The sequence below is a fragment of the Engystomops pustulosus genome, chromosome 1, assembly GCF_040894005.1.
Source record: "Engystomops pustulosus chromosome 1, aEngPut4.maternal, whole genome shotgun sequence".
NCBI lineage: Eukaryota > Metazoa > Chordata > Amphibia > Anura > Leptodactylidae > Engystomops > Engystomops pustulosus.
The window spans coordinates 190,559,325-190,580,652 of NC_092411.1; the positions used below are offsets into that span (position 1 = coordinate 190,559,325).

Below are 21,328 nucleotides of genomic sequence, written 5' to 3' on the forward strand. Positions count from 1 at the left end.
TTAATATCATATGACTGTAACAATCAATTTTCCTGATGGGTCAAATAAAGTGTATAAATTAAAATTAAATATATTTAACCATACTTTTTAAGGACCCAGTAAGTTACTGCAAGTTTAATATTAAATTGCATACACATAATCCAGCAGATTCTACATGACTACACTGGCACTTTAAAGGGAATTTGACAGATTTATATCTGGATTAAGGTGATAACTCAGGGAACACTGTAGAAAACCAGACAATTGCGAACTTTGAAAGGAGACCGTTTTAGGCGCAAGAAAAGTCCCAAATGAGCACAAGAACCATGAAAAGTCTCAAAAATTAAAGAAAAAGGCAAGCCAAAAGTTTGATACATTTACCCCTTTGACTCTTCCCTAATCATTTGTATTTCCGAAAAATGGTTGAAATTAAGCTACAGTGCCTCAGTAGCCGATCATTTTTTTTTGGATATGTGAAGGACTTTAACCCTTTACCAGCAGCTATTACTGGTATGAGAGGTAAAATTCTGGTGACAGTCTAAGACTGTTAAACCATTATTGATGAATTTACAGAATTCTATTTTTGGAAAGGCAGCATTACAGTTTTTGATACACGTTTTTGTAAGGGAATGTGTCACTTATTAAAAATAAAGAGTGAAACATAGGAGAGGTTTTGAAACAAGCTTGATGCAGAGAGCCGTATCGATAAACTGTGGCATCAAGTATTCTCAGGAAATAAAGTTTGTGATTTCTATAGAGCTGTTATCTTAAATTGCAATACTGTCTGTGATATAAATAAGGTGAGTGTTGAAAAGAAAACAAAATGTAAGTAGAAGTTGTAGGATTAAGTACATTTAAAAGAATTTTTAAAATTTAAGAATGTTGTGATGTACGGTATAAGTCAAATGTATAAGCTGAAATGATGTCTTACATGTAACTTATTTATAAAAGCCTATAAATAAAAGCTCTTCATTTAAACCTTGTGAGGTCATAGATTGTGTCATGTATAGTCTATCCACCATGACTCATTCTGCAATAATTGTGGAATTACATCAACATATTTACTATTGACAGAAACCTTTTTAACCCTACTACTACCCTTACATCTCTACACTTACATCTATGGCCATATAGGGAGGCTATGGGGGGGGGGGGGATTTTTGTCCTTGTTAATGTCGCAGTGTGCTGTTCAAATAGTGGACATGTGCTTCTGTTACATGATAAGAATCTGCATAACTAAGCATATGGTGAATAGCTGCAAGTCAAATTTATGTATGAGATATCCAAGATGATTTTCTATGAAATGCTGGTAATTTCATGTTCAAAGCTGTAAAGTCAAAAATTCTAAACATAAACATACCAATAGACATACCTCTTTGCTCATCAGTTTATATTACAATTGATTTGTAAGAACTTTATACATTTTACAATGCATTTGGGGCCATGGTCTATTTAATATATAAAGCTGAGTGTATGCACTCTGCACCGTCACGTTTACAATCACCAAATTTTGCACAGCCGCTCTCTGTGACTCCGGGAACGTCATAGACTCGGCTTTGAGCCAAAATCTCCCCGTTTCTAAAATCCACTTATTAACCACCATATACAGGAGCCATTTCTGCTGCTGCTGTGGCAGTTAGAAGCTGAGTCGTGATTGGCTGCTATTCTGCCACAGGTCATTAAAGGAAACCTACCACTTGAAGTGGCAGGTTTAAGAAGAAAACACCGAGCACCAGCTCAGGGTGAGCTGGTGCCGGAGCTTATTTTTGTTAGTGTTTTAAACCGCTATATCGTGGTTTAAAACACTTTTTAAACTTTATAGCCGGCGCAGGGAGGTACGCGCTCGACGCTTACCATGCGCGCGGCTCTCCTTCACTTCCTATGTAGCCGTGCGCACGGTCGGGAAGTGCTCCTTACACAGTGTAATAGCCTGTGAAGGCATAGCAAGGGGTTGCTCAGATAATGCCACCCCAGAACACTTCTGGCTCAAGTTGAAAAAGTGATTTCAAAAGGAAGGAGGCCGTGGATAACAGGTGTAAGAAGATTACCACAGTCACATTGACTGGATCTATGAGTAAGTGTCCCTAGTTTATTATGCTTGATTTTGATATTAGTTTTCGTTTAAGACTGCCATCTTTAACCCCTTCCCGACATTTGACGTAATAGTACTGCATCGCGGGAGGTGCGTTCCCGCAAAATGCAGTACTATTACGTCAAGCTTCTGGCGCCGGCTCCTGAACGGAGCCGGCGCCAGAAGCTGCGGGTGTCGGCTATATGTTATAGCTGACACCCGCCTCTAACACCCGCGATCGGAGATTTCTCCGATCGCGGGTGTTAACCCCTAACACGCCGCGGTCGCGCTGACCGCGGTGTGTTAGAGGCATTTAAAGTTGTTTAAAGGTGAATCGGACCCCCCCGCGGCGCTTACCAGGGGGGTCCGCTCCTCCGATCGCAGCCCCGGGACTGCCGGTGCCCAGGGCTGCGCGATCCTCCTCTCGGTGCCGGGTCCGTGCCTCCTGGCAGGACCCGGCTGTAAGACACTGGGCATGCGCAGCATGCTCAGTGTCTTACATTACACAGTGCAATACATCTGTATTGCACTGTGTAACCTGTAAAAAAGATGTCAGTAGATGTCAGTAACTGTAAAAAAAGGGAAAATAAATAAATAAAGGTTTTTTACAGTAAAAATAAATAATAAAAGAAAGTAAAAGTCCCCCCAAACACCACATTTCCCTTTACACAAGTAATAAAGTATAAAAAACACAAAATCACGAAAAAACCCCACTTATTTGGTATTGCCGCGTCCGTAACAATCTGTACAATAAATCCTAATCATAATTGGACCCGCTCGGTGAACGTGGTAAAAAAAAAAAAACAAAAACGTGCCAAAAATTAAAACTTTTTATCAAATTGCTTTACAAAAAATGTTCTAAAAAGTGATCCGAAAAAGTTACAAGCACCAAAATGATACCAATAAAAAGAGCAACTTGTCACGCAAAAAATAAGCTTACAACCAGCTCCGTAAACTAAAAAATACTATAATTATGCCACTATAAAAATGGCAATACTAAAACAACTGCAATTTTTTCTATTCTAGTTTTCCTTCAATAAAATTGGACAAATAAAAATAAAACTATATAAATGAGGTATCACCGTAATCGTAGTGATCCGTAGAATAAAGATAATATATTATTGTTATGCTACAGTGAACAACCCCCCAAAAAAATGCTAAAAACAAGAATTGATGATTTTATTTTCCTCCACACGTAAAAAGTTAATAAAATTTCTTCAATAAGCTAAAAACCCACTAAAATTAAGTTTTTTTACAGTGCATCTCGTCTCGCAAAAAATAAGCCCTTATTTGTCTAAATTGCTTAAAAAATAAATAAAGATTGTATAGCCTATTCCCAACGAGCGTTGTTATAGAACGGTGCGGCGGGTAGTGACTTTCCAACACCGGTCAGGGTAAGACGGCGGCTGTTCACTGATCGGGGTAAGACGGCGGCTGTTCCTGACAGCCATCCATCCTGCCCCATGGACCAGAAGGGTTACGTCCCCCCCACACACCCCCAGTTTATTATCGCTGCTACTGGCTCATCAATTCAGACGAGCCGATAGCAGTGAATTTACTTATGACGTCAGTAATACCGGTCACCATGTCTGTAGACGCGGCGATCGGGGCAGGGTGGCGGCTGTTCCTGACAGCCACCAATTTTGCCTTGCGGTCCAGAGGGGTTTTGTTGCCCCCCTCTGTCCATGTTTGCCGCTATTTGCTGGTCGATTTGGTCCAGCCAAAAGCAGCAATATTCGTCACAATGGGCATCGCTAGGGTGAATAAGAGCAACACTTGGTGATAATTTCCCTACTAAAACGAAGATATGGTACAAAAGTGCTGGCCGTGCACATTGTACAGATTATGCTGTACAACTCTTACGTGCTGTTCCAATGTGCATGTCCTGCCGTATCATTTCTCTGTTTTCAAGAGGAAGATATTAGGAAACTAATATTGGGACAAGAAGGACGGAGCCCCAGTACCTCTGGTTTAGATGTTCCTGTGTTTTGCCAGGACAGCATTTTCCCGGTGAATTCTGCTGCTTCTAAAGGTAGGACTCCATAAAGAGTCGGTTCCAAAAGAGGAGTTAGGATGGACACTACATACTACTAAGAGACCTGCGACAACTCCAGAGTGACAAAAGTTTAGTTGGTCCCTTGATATATACTACCTCCTTATACACTAGACATTCACAATTCACGCCCAACCTATTGTGAATTAATTTCGGTAAAATGAATAATTGTAACAACTGTTATGTCCCGTTGCTCCCTATACCCCTCCATTATTTCATAAGGGGCGCCACATAATGGGCACTGAACTTTCCAGAAATAATTGAAATTTCCATCTTGGACTCCATTGCACATCATATTTGGAAACCACCTATATGTTCAAAATGCTCATTTCACCACGTGTATTACACTACGCCACATATTACACCTTGCTATATTCCCCAAGGGGTGTACATTCAACAATTAGGGTCACTTTTCGGGTTTTCCTCTGTTTTGGTACCACTACGGCTCTCCAAATGTATCCTGACACATGTGAAGGATTTCTTACAAATTTGGCCTCTAAAAGACAAACATCCCTCTTTTCCTCTACTGTGCGCCCATAAAGCATTTTATATGCACATGTGGGGTACTTCTACACTCGGGAGAAATAGTTTTACACCTTTCTTGGGGTTATTTAATATATTATCCCTTGTGGCTTACATAAATTAGGGGTAAAGTGACATTTATAGGAAAATTTTCACCTTTTTAATGATTCGGGCCTAATTGGATCATTCACCTGTAGGGGCAAATACATATATTACACATTGCAAAATTCTCTAAGGGGTGTGCATTCAAAGATTAGGGTCACTTTTCGGATTCTTATCTGTTTTATACCACTAGGGTTCTCCAAATGCATGTCAAACATTTCTGTCAAATTTGGCTTCCAAAAGGCAAACATTCCCCTTTCCTTTTACTGTGCGCCCATACAACATTTTATATACACATGTGGGGTACTTCTACACTTGAGAGAAATAGCTTTACACATTTTGAGGGGTTATTACATTTTTTTATCCCTTGTGGCTATATAAAATTAGGAGTAAAATGACCTTTAAAAGAAAATGTTCAACTTTTATCTATTTAAGTCCTAATTAAATCAAACACCTTTACGGACAAATACACATATTACACCTTGCTAAATTCTCATTTTGGGTGTGCTTTCCAAAATGGTGATACTTGTTGGGGTTCCGCTCTGTTTTGGTACCACTACGGCTCTCTAAATGCATCCTGACTAGAGATGAGCGAGCACTAAAATGCTCGGGTACTCGTTATTCGAGACGAACTTTTCCCGATGCTCGAGTGCTCGTTTCGAGTAACGAGCCCCATTGAAGTCAATGGGAGACTCGAGCATTTTTCAAGGGGACCAAGGCTCTGCACAGGGAAGCTTGGCCAAACACCTGGGAACCTCAGAAAAGGATGGAAACACCACGGAAATGGACAGGAAACAGCAGGGGCAGCATGCATGGATGCCTCTGAGGCTGCTTAAATGCACCATTATGCCAAAATTATGGCCAACAGCATGGCCATGACAGAGTGACAGAATGAAGCTAGATAGCATCTAAAACATCCAATAATTGACCCTGACACTATAGGGGACGGCATGCAGAGGCAGCGGCAGCAGCGGAAGGCTAGAGAGTGGCATGGCGACATACCCTAAATGGACTCAGGCTTCAAACCAATGGGTAGCAGAGAGGAACCAAAGGAGGTGAGCAAGAAGCGCTCAAATAATATTGGTACATGATAAAAGTTTGCCAGTATATTTTGTGGATTACACAGCAGGGTGGCGACAAAGTTAACATGGAAGCCATGAAAACAATCCAAAATTCTGCCTGACACAGCTCGTTTGATAAGGGGACGATGTATGGAGGCAGTGAACTAGTAGTAGATTAAAGGTGCTGCAGTTAAAACTATGTTAGTTGGTTCTTGGCATGGAGCTGGCGCTCCGCTGCCAGGCGAGCTTTCGCCAATCCAAGCCCCTGTCTCTAGGCTACTCCCCAAACAGCACTTCTAAGAACCTTTCGGATAAGATCAAGTGTAGTAGCGTTCTTATAAGTTTGGGATATGGCGGGTGAGGGGAATGGAAACATCTGCGCAAGAAGCGCTGAAATAATATCTGTAAATGAAAAAAGTTTGCCAGTATATTTTGTGGCTTACACAGCAGGGTGGCGACAAAGTTAACAAGTTTGATGTGGAATGCCCTGCAATAGCTCTTGGGCGGTGTGCCTTTTATCACCTAGGCTCAGCAGTTTGAGCACCGCCTGCTGTCGCTAAGCAACGGCACTGCTGCTGTGCCTAGAGCTACCGACTGATGGCGCCATGCCCACGGATGGTAATTCGGAGGAGGAGGAGGTGGAGGAGGGGTGGGAGGATTTGGAGGTATAGTAGGCCTTTGAGACCTGGACCGAGGTAGGCCCCGCAATCCTCTGCGTCGGCAGTATATGACCAGCCCCAGGGTCAGACTCGGTCCCAGCCTGCACCAAGTTAAGTGTAGTAGCGTTCTTATAAGTTTGGGATATGGCGGGTGAGGGGAATGTAAACAGATGCGCAAGAAGCGCATGATGCGCATGGAGCTGGCGCTCCGCTGCCAGGCGAGCTTTCGCCAATCCAAGCCCCTGTCTCTAGGCTACTCCCCAAACAGCACTTCTAGGAACCTTTTGTATAAGATCAAGTGTAGTAGCGTTCTTATAAGTTTAGGATATGGCGGGTGAGGGGAATGTAAACAGATGCGCAAGAAGCGCTGAAATAATATCCGTAAATGGTAAAAGTTTGCCAGTGTATTTTGTGGATAACACAGCAGGGTGGCGACAAAGTTAACAAATTTGATGTGGAATCCATGAAAACAACCCAAATTTCGGCCTGACAAACCTCGTTTGATAAAGGGACGATGTATGGAGGCAGCTATATGGACGACTTTTGGAGGTAGCAATGGAGACAACGTGTGGAGGCTGCTATGGAGACAATTCAATTTGGATAGTGCCTGTATGTGGCAGTCCAAAAAATGTTTTTAAACCAGAGGAGCAGGTAGGTGGCCCTCCAGAAAAATGGAATAGATTGAGTGCCTGTATGTGGCAGTCCAAAAAAGTTTTTAAACCAGAGGAGCAGGTAGGTGGCCCTCCAGAAAAATGGAATAGATTGAGTGCCTGTATGTGGCAGTCCCAAAAAATTGTTTAAAACAGAGGACCGGAAAGGTGGCCCTCCAGAAAAATGGAATAGATTGAGTGCCTGTATGTGGCACTCCCCAAAATTGTTTAAAACAGAGGACCGTGTCGGTGGCCCTCCAGAAAAATTAAATGCATAAAGTACTATACCTAGAGCCAGTGGGCCCTGTCAAAAAACAGCCAGTTTCCTCTGCTTTACTGTAGAAAGAGGAGGAGAAGGAGGAAAATGAGGAGGAGGAGGAGTGGATAAATTATTCAGGTTGAGCTTCCTTCACCTGCTGGAGATTTGAAATTAGGAGAAATCCATGCTTTATTCATCTTGATAAGCGTCAGCCTGTCAGCGCTGTCAGTCGACAGGCGTGTACGCTTATCGGTGATGATGCCACCAGCTGCACTGAAAACCCGCTCTGACAAGACGCTAGCGGCAGGGCAGGCAAGAACCTCCAAGGCGTAGAGCGCCAGTTCGTGCCACATGTCCAGCTTTGAAACCCAGTAGTTGTAGGGAGCTGTGTGATCATTTAGGACGATGGTATGGTCAGCTACGTACTCCCTCACCATCTTTCTGTAAAGATCAGCCCTACTCTGCCGAGACTGGGGACAGGTGACAGTGTCTTGCTGGGGTGACATAAAGCTGGCAAAAGCCTTGTAAAGCGTACCCTTGCCAGTGCTGGACAAGCTGCCTGCTCGCCTACTCTCCCTCGCTACTTGTCCCGCAGAACTACGCACTCTGCCGCTAGCGCTGTCAGAAGGGAAATACTGTTTCAGCTTGTGCACCAGGGCCTGCTGGTATTCATGCATTCTCACACTCCTTTCCTCTCCAGGGATGAGAGTGGAAAGATTTTGCTTGTACCGTGGGTCCAGGAGAGTGAACACCCAGTAATCGGTGCTGGAATAAATTCTTTGAACGCGAGGGTCACGGGATAGGCAGCCTAGCATGAAATCTGCCATATGCGCCAGAGTACCAACGCGTAAGAATTCACTCCCCTCACTGGCCTGACTGTCCATTTCCTCCTCCTCCAACTCCTCCAACTCCTCTTCTTCTGCCCATACACGCTCAACAATGTAGGACTCAACAATGGTCCCCTCTTGTGTCTCGCCAACATTCTCCTCCTCTTCCTCCTCATCCTCCTCCACCTCCACCTCCTCCGATATGCGCTGAGAAACAGACCTAAGGGTGCTTTGGCTATCAACAAGGGAATCTTCTTCCCCTGTCTCTTGTGAGGAGCGCAAAGCTTCCGACTTCATGCTGACCAGAGAGTTTTTCAACAGGCCAAGCAGCGGGATGGTGAGGCTGATGATGGCGGCATCGCCACTGACCATCTGTGTTGACTCCTCAAAGTTACTCAGCACCTGACAGATATCAGACATCCACGTCCACTCCTCATTGTAGACTTGAGGAAGCTGACTGACCTGACTACCAGTTCTGGTGGAAGTTGACATCTGGCAGTCTACAATCGCTCGGCGCTGCTGGTAAACTCTGGATAACATGGTCAGTGTTGAATTCCACCTCGTGGGCACGTCGCACAACAGTCGGTGAGCGGGCAGTTGGAGGCGGCGCTGCGCTGCCCTGAGAGTGGCAGCATCTGTGCTGGACTTCCTGAAATGCGCACAGATGCGGCGCACCTTCGTGAGCAAATCAGACAGATTGGGGTATGTCTTGAGGAAACGCTGAACTATCAGATTTAACACATGGGCCAGGCATGGCACATGTGTCAGTCTGCCAAGTTGCAGAGCCGCCACCAGGTTACGGCCGTTGTCACACACAACCATGCCTGGCTTCAGGTTCAGCGGTGCCAGCCACAGATCAGTCTGCGCCGTGATGCCCTGTAATAGTTCTTGGGCGGTGTGCCTTTTATCGCCTAGGCTCAGCAGTTTGAGCACCGCCTGCTGTCGCTTAGCGACGGCACTGCTGCTGTGCCTAGAGCTACCGACTGATGGCGCCATGCCCACGGATGGTCGTTCGGAGGAGGAGGTGGAGGAGGGGTGGGAGGAGGAGGAGACTTAGTAGGCCTCAAACACCTGGACCGAGGTAGGCCCCGCAATCCTCGGCGTCGGCAGTATATGACCAGCCGCAGGGTCACACTCGGTCCCAGCCTCCACCAAGTTAACCCAATGTGCCGTCAGAGATATATAGTGGCCCTGCCCGGCAGCACTCGTCCACGTGTCCGTGGTCAGGTGGACCTTGTCAGAAACGGCGTTGGTCAGGGCACGGATTATGTTGTCTGACACGTGCTGGTGCAGGGCTGGGACGGCACATCGGGAAAAGTAGTGGCGGCTGGGGACCGAATACCGAGGGGCGGCCGCCGCCATGAGGCTGCGAAAGGCCTCGGTCTCTACTAGCCTATAGGGTAGCATCTCCAGGCTTAGCAATCTGGAGATGTGCACATTAAGGGCTTGGGCGTGCGGGTGGGTTGCACTATATTTGCGTTTCCGCTCCAGCGTCTGGGGTATGGAGAGCTGAACGCTGGTGGATGCTGTGGAGGATCGTGGAGGTGACGATGGGGTTTTTGTGGCAGGGTCCTGGGCAGGGGGCTGACTATCAGCTGACACAGGGGAAGGAGCAGTGGTGTGCACGGCCAGAGGTGAACGCGCTTGTTGCCACTGAGTGGGGTGTTTAGCATTCATATGCCTGCGCATACTGGTGGTAGTTAAGCTAGTAGTGGTGGAACCCCTGCTGATCCTGGTTTGGCAAATGTGGCACACCACAGTCCGTCGGTCATCCGGTGTTTCCTTAAAGAACCTCCAGACTTCTGAAAATCTAGCCCTCGCCGCAGGAGCCCTCGCCACGGGAGCTTCACTAGTTGACACATTTGGCGCTGATGCACCAGCTCTGGCCCTGCCTCTCCGTCTGGCCCCACCACTGCCTCTTCCAACCTGTTCTGGTCGAGGACTCTCCTCCGTCTCAGAAGCACTGTGTTCACCCGGCCTCTCAACCCAGCTTGGGTCTGTCACCTCATCATCCTCCGATCCCTCAGTCTGCTCCCCCCTCGGACTTCCTGCCCTGACAACAACTTCCCCACTGTCTGACAACCGTGTCTCCTCATCGTCGGACACCTCTTTACACACTTCTTCCACTACGTCAACAAGGTCATCATCACCCACAGACTGCGACTGGTGGAAAACCTGGGCATCGGAAAATTGCTCATCAGCAACCGGACAAGTGGTTTGTGACTGTGGGAAGGGTCCAGAAAACAGTTCCTCAGAGTATGCCGGTTCAAATGGCAAATTTTGCTGGGAGGGGGCAGACTGGGGGGAGGAGGCTGAGGTGCAGGAGCTGGAGGAGTGCCGATTTCGGTGACATGGGTGGACTGCGTGGAAGACTGACTGGTGGACAAATTGCTCGAAGCATTGTCGGCAATCCACGACATCACCTGTTCGCACTGTTCTGGCCTCAACAGTGCTCTACCACGATTCCCAGTAACTTCAGACATGAACCTAGGGAGTGTAGCTCTGCGGCGTTCCCCTGCTCCCTCATAAGCAGGTGGTGTCTCACCCCGCCCAGGACCACGGCCTCTGACCCCTGCAGTAGTTGGACGCCCACGTCCCCGCCCTCGTCCTCTACCCCTAGCCCTCGGGTTAAACATTTTGAAAATGAGAGTTATAACTTGTATTTTTTTTTTACCTTTTTTTTTTGTTTTTGTTTTTTTTTTTGTGTTTTTTAGTTTTTAAAACCAAACGATGCTATCCTATTGCTATGGCTATTTTCTAGCCAAGTATTACAGCACACTACTATGCCAGATGAGATGACGCTGAGTTATGAAAAAAATAAACGTAAAATAAAAAGAAACTGGCAGACTGTGCCTAATTGAAATACAACCCCGGGCCCTAATAAATTTTCCCACTTCGGTCTTTGCGATGGATATGTGCGTCACTAAAACACAGTGGTCGCAAGTCTGACTCCAAATTGCTCCCAATTTGATAGTAGATGCACTGCAGCAAGTACAGCCACCAGCAGATCAACCAGAAATCAAATATATATAACGCTACTGTAGGCGTAATTAAGACGTTTGTATTCTCCTATGGCTATTTTCTAGCCAAGTATTACAGCACACTACTATGCCAGATGAGATGACGCTGAGTTATGAAAAAAATAAACGTAAAATAAAAAGAAACTGGCAGACTGTGCCTAATTGAAATACAACCCCGGGCCCTAATAAATTTTCCCACTTCGGTCTTTGCGATGGATATGTGCGTCACTAAAACACAGTGGTCGCAAGTCTGACTCCAAATTGCTCCCAATTTGATAGTAGATGCACTGCAGCAAGTACAGCCACCAGCAGATCAACCAGAAATCAAATATATATAACGCTACTGTAGGCGTAATTAAGACGTTTGTATTCTCCTATGGCTATTTTGTAGCCAAGTATTACAGCACACTACTATGCCAGATGAGATGACGCTGAGTTATGAAAAAAAAAACGTAAAATAAAAAGAAACTGGCAGACTGTGCCTAATTGAAATACAACCCCGGGCCCTAATAAATTTTCCCACTTCGGTCTTTGCGATGGATATGTGCGTCACTAAAACACAGTGGTCGCAAGTCTGACTCCAAATTGCTCCCAATTTGATAGTAGATGCACTGCAGCAAGTACAGCCACCAGCAGATCAACCAGAAATCAAATATATATAACGCTACTGTAGGCGTAATTAAGACGTTTGTATTCTCCTATGGCTATTTTCTAGCCAAGTATTACAGCACACTACTATGCCAGATGAGATGACGCTGAGTTATGAAAAAAATAAACGTAAAATAAAAAGAAACTGGCAGACTGTGCCTAATTCTACTCAAACCCCTAATAAATTTTCCCACTTTGGTGTTTGAGGTGGATATGTGTGTCACTAAGAGCTAAACACAACGGTAGCAAGTCCCCCTGCTAATTCCTCACAATATGGTACTAGCTGCAAATAAAAAAAAAAAAAAATTATAACGTTATTGTAGCCCTAAGAAGGGCTGTTGGGTTCTTTTAGAATCACTCCTGCCTAACAGTAAGCTAATAGAACACCCTAACGCTTTCCCTGAGCAGCAGCAGCTCTCTCCCTAGCGGCATCCAGACAGAGAATGATCCGAGCAGCGCGGGCAGCGGCTAGTCTATCCCAGGGTCACCTGATCTGGCCAGCCAACCACTGCTATCTACGTGTAAGGGTACCACGTCATGCTGGGTGGAGTGCAGAGTCTCCTGGCTTGTGATTGGCTCTGTTTCTGGCCGCCAAAAAGCAAAACGGCGGGAGCTGCCATTTTCTCGAGCGGGCGAAATACTCGTCCGAGCAACAAGCAGTTACGAGTACGCTAATGCTCGATCGAGCATCAAGCTCGGACGAGTATGTTCGCTCATCTCTAATCCTGACATATGTAAAGGATGTCTGTCAAATTTGGCTTCTAAAAGGCCAACGCCCCTCTTTCCCTTCTGAGCTTCACTGCGTACCCATACAACATTTTATTTGCATGTGTGGGGCAATTTTATACTCGGGAGAAATGTTAGTACACATTTTTTCGGGTTGTTTCATCTTTAATGCCTTATGGGATACAAAAATTAGCCGTAAAAGTGACTTTTTTGGGAAAATGTTCACCTTTTTCCTTTTAGGGACCTAATTGAAGCAAACACCTGTAGGGGTAAATACACATATTACACCTTGCTGAATTCTCCAAAGGGTGCACTTTCCAAAATGGTGACACTTGTTGGGGTTCCCCTCTGTTTTGGTACCACTAGGGCTCTCCAAATGCATCCTGACACATGTAAAGGATGATTGTCAAATCTGGCTTCTAAAAGGCCAAAGCCCCTCTTTCCCTTCTGAGCCCTACTGTGCACCCATACAACACTTTATATGCAAAAGGGGTGCAGTTCTGTGCTTAGGAGAAATAGTTTTACACATTTATGGGGTTGTTTCATCTTTTATCCCTTGTGGCTTACAAAAATTTGGGGTAAAAGTGACTTTTTTGAGAAAATTTTCACCTTTTTTGCCTTTTGGGGCTTAATTGAATCAAACACCTGTTGGGGAAAATACACAAATTACACGTTGCTAAACTCTCCAAGGGGTGTACTTTCCAAAATGGTGTCTCATGTTGGGGCTTTCATCTGTTTTGGTACCATTAGGGCTCTCCAAATGCATCCTGACACATGTAAACTTTTTCAGCCATATTTGCCCTGCACAAACGAAACAACGCTCTTTCCATTCCAAGTGCCCCCCTGTGCCCGTACAGCAGGGTACAGTGACAAAATGGGTATTGGCATACTCAAGAGGAATTGCCCTCAACATTGTAAAATGCATTTTCCTTTTTAACCCATTGTGAAGGTGCAAATTTTAGTGTTCAATGAATCTATAGTAAGATAAAATTACATTTCTGTAATTTCACTTTCATTTATCTTTCACGCTCATGAAACGCTCAAAGGGTTAACAAAATTCCCAAAGGTTGTTTTGAATATTTTGAGGTGTGTAGTTTCTAAAATGGTGTCATTTGTGGGGGGTTTCTGTCATGTGGGCCTTATAAAGTCACTTCTAACTAAATTGACCCTCCAAAAGTAGGTTTTGATGATTTTCGTGAAAATCTGAAAAATTGCACCTAAAGTTATAAGCCTCCTAACATCCAAAATAAAGGAAAAGATGTTTGAAAAATGATGCCAAGTTAAAGCAGACATATGGAAAATGTTAGTTATCAAGTTATTTTAGTGATATGACCAACTTTCCAAAAAGTAGAAAATTTTGAATTTGGAAAACATTTTTTTTTTCAAAATTTTTGCCAAATTTCCATTTATTTCATAAATAAATACTAAATATATTTATTAAATTTCTCAACCAGCATGAAGTACAATGTGTCACGAAAAAACAATCTCAAAATCAACTGGATATGTTAAAGCGTTCCAAAGTTATACCACTTAAATAGACACATGTCAGATTTTAAAAAATGGTCCGTGTCAGGAAGGTGAAAAGTGGCTTCAGCGTTAAGGGGTTAAGGAATTGTGGGGGTCCTAGCCTTGAGGCGCACATGATCAGAAGTCTATCACCTTTTGTGTAGATTGTTAAGGACTTGCTATCCTGGTCCAATTCCTTTAATCTGTGTATGAAATCATTTACTATTTCACTTTCAATGTAGCATTTTTAGTACCTCTATCATGTGATAGCTGCCGGTCAAGATCCACTTTCTTCACAGTTGGGTAACTGTATCTAGTCAAGGCAGATCTCTATGAGATAATACTGTCCACAATCTCATCTACTATTAATTTGTTACAATGTATAAGAAGTCAGCCTGAATTCCATATGGTTGATCTCAGAGAATTAGCATTTATTACTTCCATTTGCAACATCCCCCACCGGGGCCTAGCCTTAAAGGGGAGGCCTGGAGTCAGCCGGGGCCCGCGGTACCGGAGTGGCTGGCAGTTGCGGCCTAAGCACGCTATTGTCACGGTGCTTGGTACGGGGGAACCGGAGGGCTGTCCTACAGCCTGGCAGGTCTCCAGCAGGGTGGTGTTGGCAAGAAAAGATGAGGGAGCGGCTGCTATAGCGGATCTCCCTGGGGCAACCCCTTAATGTCCCGAGTGTGAGTCTCTGGGTGATGGACAGGGTGCCGGTGATGAGGGTAGTTGTAGTAGCAGGGACCAGACGGAGACAGAGGTTGAAGAAAACAACTTACAGTTCGTTTATTGGAACCGCAGGAACATCAGCAACGTGCCTTTAACAAGATGGTGGAGTACTGGAGAGGTATTTGGAGGGAGCCACAGGATGTAGTTCACCAGCCTGGATGTGGGGGGCAGGCTGGGAGGCAGCTGTGTCCTAGAGGATGCTTCAGCTCGGTCCTGGATCTCTTCAGGTATCACCCTTGAAGGTAGGATGATACCCCTTTCCTCACTACACTAACTCTAGTCTTATCTTCCACTTCAGGCAGGGGCTAGGCTCTTCCTGCACTGGTCTGGTATGCTAGAGTCTCTGAGCTGCTGCTCAGCTAACTACTCTCTGCTTGCGTCCTGCAGACCCAGAGGGCCTGACTAGGACCGGTCTATTCTCCCTTCTGGGAGAGACTGCTCTCTTCTCTCTCTGGGGAGAGACTTCTCTAGAACATTCTGGGCTAGGGGTTTTATTACCTTCCCTTGGTCAGGTGGTGGCTGCTCCTCCAATTACCTCTCAGTGCACAGAGACAGGATGTAACACAGACATTGGTTGACAGCATCTGGCATTATACAAAATACTTAACCTCTGCCTTGCCAGGCAGGATTCACCACTGCAATATCCCTATGTCCTATTAGAACCATGTTGTGTAATGGGATTACATGCAGGTGGGACGTATTCGCAAACCCTACCTCGCCATTGCATCGGCGAGGGTGTTGCATACCCCGGGGGCAATTGAAAGAGCCGCCCTCGGCTCGACTACAGATGGTTTGGGGCACAGAGGGGGCTAAGGGCACTTCTGGGAAGTGCAGGCTATGTGAGGTGTAGGGACAAACCGCCCATGGTCCTGGAGACAGGCACCTGGGTTGGTGTCGGACTAAGACAAAAACATGTAGCTGTATGACAGTTGGTCGCTGACGCCATTAAACCGAACTGTACAGTAGGAAAGGTGTGGTGTCATGTCCTGTAATCCACTCCTTGCACCAAGGCCTGTATATTTGTTTGATCAACGCTTCTTCCCTGGCGGCAATTATATGGTGTCTATCTGCATTGCGTTAGCATATGCGACACAAGTACCTCCTGACTGGCATCCCTACCCATGTATGAGTGGCATCCAGGTGCTAGCTGTGTAACACCCCCGGTCCCCTAAAGACCCGCAGTTTACGGACTACCCCCATGTGCAAACCTCAGTTTGAGGGATCAGGTAGCGGTCAGTGTTTTACACAAAAAGACGGTCCGACACAGCCACACTACAACCTGAAAAGCCTATAAAAGGGTTAATGCAGACTACTGGCAGATATGACAGTGTGCAACAGGTTAGCAAAATCACATTGGCTTAGGAGCCCAATGGGTACACATCTTATAACATAACGTTACAGAGGTGGATAGGCTACTCAGAGTAGCACGGTAGCAAATGTCTCTTTTCCTGCAAAGAAAAGGCATAAAAAGTGCAAACAGAATGTCCAAACCTAAAAAGGAAGGCATTAAGTGCAAAATAATAGTCAATAGCAATAGCAACTTTTCCCTGGAGTAGCTGGCAAAAGTCTCTCAGAAGGTCTCTACTGACAAAGTCCATCTTCTGGGTACAGCCCTTGATGTGGGGAAAAAGTGCACTAAGAAGCAAAGGGTCTCCTCCATGTGTAGAGGGACAGAGTCCTTTGATGACATCTCTGCTGTGGCAGAGGAAGGGTGCTATCATAGCACATGACAGTGTATAATCTCTTGACTGAGATAAATAAGGGTAAGAGTCTCAGGAAAGTCTCTGGCTCTATGGGGCAAATGGAGATAAATATACACAATATGTACAAAGTACCTGGAGAGGGCTACAGCCCTTCAGGGATTAGTCAGTATCGCTGGGTTCAGCAAAGACAGGATCCAGCTCCTGCAGGGAATCCTGTGCATCCTCAGCGGGAGTAGGTGCCGGCTGGGGACACCCGGTGGCAGCAGCAGGTACTGCAGGTGCAGCAACATCCTCCAGACCTTCAGGGGGAGGAGCGCTGTCGCCCGGGGTGTCGGCTGTTCCAGCCGGGGGCTCAACTGAGCCAGGGACCACAGAGGGGTCCAGGAAAAAATAAACGGAGTCCAGCGGCCGCGCCGCGGCTCCTTCCAGCTCCGGTTCTTCCGGGGCCGGGTCATCACCCCATTGGTAACCGGCAAGGGGAGATGCGGGCCTAGATGGGACCTCCGGACAGGGCTCACTAGACGGGATGTCCTCACCCACAGAGGAGCCGCGGGACCTGACAATGCTCCCAGCAGGGGAGCCGGTGGGGGTGGCGCCCTGTATCATGCCCGGCCCATGGATGGCAATGGGACCCGTACTCACGATTACCGTGGATGGGGCATTCACATGGGTCACCGCCCGGGGACTCGCAGCCGAGGAAGAGGAGGTGTTCGGGGACTCCGGCCACTCGTCGTCCTCATACCAGTCATCATGCGGGTAGTAGCGGTCCTCATCGGAGTCGGGGATCCGGATCACACCAGCCGCCCAGGGTCCACGCGGTCCTTCCTGCAGGGAGAACTCTATGCACTCGCCTGGCTTGAGGTTGTGCTGGCTCTCCGGCAGGTCAGGCCTCTTGACGGACCGGCGGGGTATAAATACTTCCCGTCCGGTATAGTCCTGGGTAGCGAAGCCATAGCCCTTCCGCTTGTCGAAAAACCGGACCATGCCGGTGGTGCGGTTCTTCTCGACCCAAGCTCCCGCTGTGGATCTGCCGGCCATATACCGCTGGGCCTCCTTCTCTCGGCGTCGCTGTTCCGAGACAGCGTCTCGGAGTCGCCGGCGGGTGGCCTCACCTCGGCCTTGAGGCTGCGGAGGTTTCGGTGCTGGGGCTCGTGGCTCCGGTTCGGGTTCGGATCTCCTCTGACGACAGGTAGGTGCCGGAACAGGAGCAGGAACCACCGGAGGGTCAGGAACCACTACAGCGGGGCTAGCAGGCCGCGCAGCAGGAGGAGCAGGCCTCGGAGCAGGTGGAGCGGCAACACTAGGCCCAGGCGTTGGCTCCGCAGGAGTCGGGGCCTCCCCACGTGGCGCCTCCACGTGGACCCGCGGTACCGGGATGGTAGCCGGGATAGGGACGAGGAACCGCCCGGGTGGGATTTAGTACTGCGTCACCGTTTGGTAGCATGTCCTGGTGACGAAGGCCCGAGTCAATCCTCGGTGCAGCCGATGTCCCGCGGAGGGTCTTCGGACAGGCTGCGCAGAGACCACCACCATAGTCTCTAGGACCTCGTAAAACTCCGGACGCTCCACAGGAGGGAAAGGCGGAGGACCCCACATGGCGTTGTCCTCGCTGTCCAAAGTCCATTCCAGTTCTGGCGCTTCTCTGAGGCAGGGCAGGAAGTCCGCCTCGAGCCAGTGGGAGGAGTCCAAGTCCTTCCCGCCAAGAGCTGTGGCGGGCTCTAATTTTTCCTGCGCCACAGGAGGCGGGGTTCGCGCGCTTCGCGCGTGGGTGGAGCTTGATGCGTCATCTGGGTTTCCCGCCAGTGAAGGTTTTGGCGGGCTGGAATTATTTGCTGCGCCACAGTTTCTGAGGTAAAAATCTTCGGGCGCGGCAGCGCCGGATGTAGCAGAGCTGGTACAGTTCTTGCCAGGATTAACCTCTGGAGTGTGGGAGCGGCGCTCGACCGCACGTGGCAGCAGTATAACACAGTTCATTCCAGAAACGTACAAGTCCTTAGGCCTAAACCCGGATGGCAGCAGGGTTAGGCAGCACAGTCTTTTCAATAAAGGAAAGTCTTTAATGCCGTAATAAGGCACAGAAGTATCAATCCTGTTCGTGACGCCACTTGCAACATCCCCCACCGGGGCCTAGCCCTTGAGGTGAGGCCTGGAGACAGCCTGGGGCCCGCTGTACCGGAGTGGCTGGCGGTTGCGGCCTAAGCACGCTATTGTCACGGTGCTTGGTACGGGGGAACCGGAGGGCTGTCCTACAGCCTGGCAGGTCTCCAGCAGGGTGGTGTTGGCAAGAAAAGATGAGGGAGCGGCTGCTATAGCGGATCTCCCTGGGGCAACCCCTTAATGTCCCGAGTGTGAGTCTCTGGGTGATGGACAGGGTGCCGGTGATGAGGGTAGTTGTAGTAGCAGGGACCAGACGGAGACAGAGGTTGAAGAAAACAACTTACAGTTCGTTTATTGGAACCGCAGGAACATCAGCAACGTGCCTTTAACAAGATGGTGGAGTACTGGAGAGGTATTTGGAGGGAGCCACAGGATGTAGTTCACCAGCCTGGATGTGGGGGGGCAGGCTGGGAGGCAGCTGTGTCCTAGAGGATGCTTCAGCTCGGTCCTGGATCTCTTCAGGTATCACCCTTGAAGGTAGGATGATACCCCTTTCCTCACTACACTAACTCTAGTCTTATCTTCCACTTCAGGCAGGGGCTAGGCTCTTCCTGCACTGGTCTGGTATGCTAGAGTCTCTGAGCTGCTGCTCAGCTAACTACTCTCTGCTTGCGTCCTGCAGACCCAGAGGACCTGACTAGGACCGGTCTATTCTCCCTTCTGGGAGAGACTGCTCTCTTCTCTCTCTGGGGAGAGACTTCTCTAGAACATTCTGGGCTAGGGGTTTTATTACCTTCCCTTGGTCAGGTGGTGGCTGCTCCTCCAATTACCTCTCAGTGCACAGAGACAGGATGTAACACAGACATTGGTTGACAGCATCTGGCATTATACAAAATACTTAACCTCTGCCTTGCCAGGCAGGATTCACCACTGCAATATCCCTATGTCCTATTAGAACCATGTTGTGTAATGGGATTACATGCAGGTGGGACGTATTCGCAAACCCTACCTCGCCATTGCATCGGCGAGGGTGTTGCACATTCTTCATCTTTCTATTCGGTCCCTTTCTATATCACAGCTAGTGACAGTAATGAGTTCTGTATCATCCGCACAGTAGTATTACACTGGCTGACAGATGCCTGTGAAATGTGAAACCAGAGAGGGCTGTCCTGCTTCCTTATCCAGCCTCTTGCACTGTGCAGTGTGGTGACACATTCACACACAATCAGTCCTTGCAACTTCAGGGACAGTGCCCTGCTACACAACACTGAGGCCAGGTGACTGGCACCAATTCTACACTGTACTGCATCATTGTCCAAGGATCCCTCTGCATGGCCAGACTGCATTCACTGGAGCTGTACATGAACAACTTCATCTCACTGACAAGACATATTTATCAGATTGTACCTTTGCCTTGTGGATTGCTATAACACTATTGGATTTACTTATCACAGGGATCATTTGCAGCTCTTTGATCTGATCTCTTGTTGGGAAGGGTAAGTGTTTATTCCTCTCTTTCTCTGCTTTGAATTTGCTTCTTTTAATCATTGACACTGAAAGTTCTCCTGCTATCCTAGGAAGAAGCAGCTGTCTTGTGGAATGTGTCTGGGTGACTGGGGACTCTGTTCTCCCACTGGGTTAGTGAAAGGTCTACAAAGGTCTGGTGTGATTTCAACTGTCATTGGGTACACATCATGCCCGCTACGTCAGTTCTGACTTCACAGGGATTATGCTTTGTAAAGGTTTTCGCTTGACCTATAGGATTATCGGATTTTTCTACTAGAGAAACAGGCTGCATGCTTGTGATGTAAGGGATACCCTAAGTCAACTTTGCAGCTGCTCCTATATGAGTGCTTTATCTATCAAGAATTTGAGAAGACAGCCACCTACATGATGGTTTTAGGTTTCAGTATAACATGTTCCTGTATTTATTTATAAAATCACATTTGTTCTTTTGATGCATTTGTGGCTGTAATAATAATAAATGGTGCCTAAAAAGTACAATGAAAACTGTTATTGCTGCTATTGATGACAATTGTAATTGGTAGTGTTTTACAGTATTAAATATTTGTTGAAAGTGAATCAGTGTGTAGCTTTGGCCCTAGAAAAATCCCTTCACTTGTTTAGTTGGGCACTTGCAGCCTCAATGCAGAGATAATAATCTTTTTTGTAGCATCCAAATTAGCTCTCAAGTGCATCAGGGACCTGGCAAGGCTTGACTTTAAAGGTCACACAGTACTTCTCACTCACTATAAGTGAGATCGCCATTATGCACCATTACACACCTTGTGGTAACTTCTGTATTTGTCTGCTTGCAGTCCACTGTACTGTATGTTATGCTGGTTGACCTCAGAGGTGTACTTGTATCATGTGCCATCCCAGAACCGTGACAGATCCTACAACATATATAATGGTAGTGCTGTCATAGCATTAAGGAGGCATTGGATAGACTTAGAAGGAAAACCTGAGCACTTGTCACTTCCCCTTTGCATTAACAAGCTAATTTGCATATAGCTGAACTATCATTTACATGTACTGAAAGCTAAAGTACTATATATATATATATATATATATATATATATATATATATATATATGTGTGTGTGTGTATATATATATTTCAACATGTTTAGAAGTTTCTAAAGGCTGGTAGTTGTTTGGTAGGGCACAAAGACACTCTTTTCTAGTAGGATCATCCAATTAAAGATGCCTATTGC

At 46.9% G+C, this 21,328-nt stretch overlaps 1 protein-coding gene across 2 annotated transcripts in view; it reads left to right on the plus strand.

The window, feature by feature from the left end:
* Positions 1-21,328, plus strand: part of ARHGAP24 (Rho GTPase activating protein 24) — a 473,550-nt gene that overhangs the window by 161,332 nt on the left and 290,890 nt on the right. The window contains exon 1 of one of the 2 annotated variants that reach the window (XM_072116077.1): positions 19,827-20,108. The exons of the other annotated variant lie outside the window; for it this stretch is intronic. The gene's annotated coding sequence lies outside the window, so the exon portion shown is untranslated. Of the gene's footprint in view, positions 1-19,826; positions 20,109-21,328 lie in introns of those variants that run through there. 2 annotated transcript variants of the gene reach the window in all.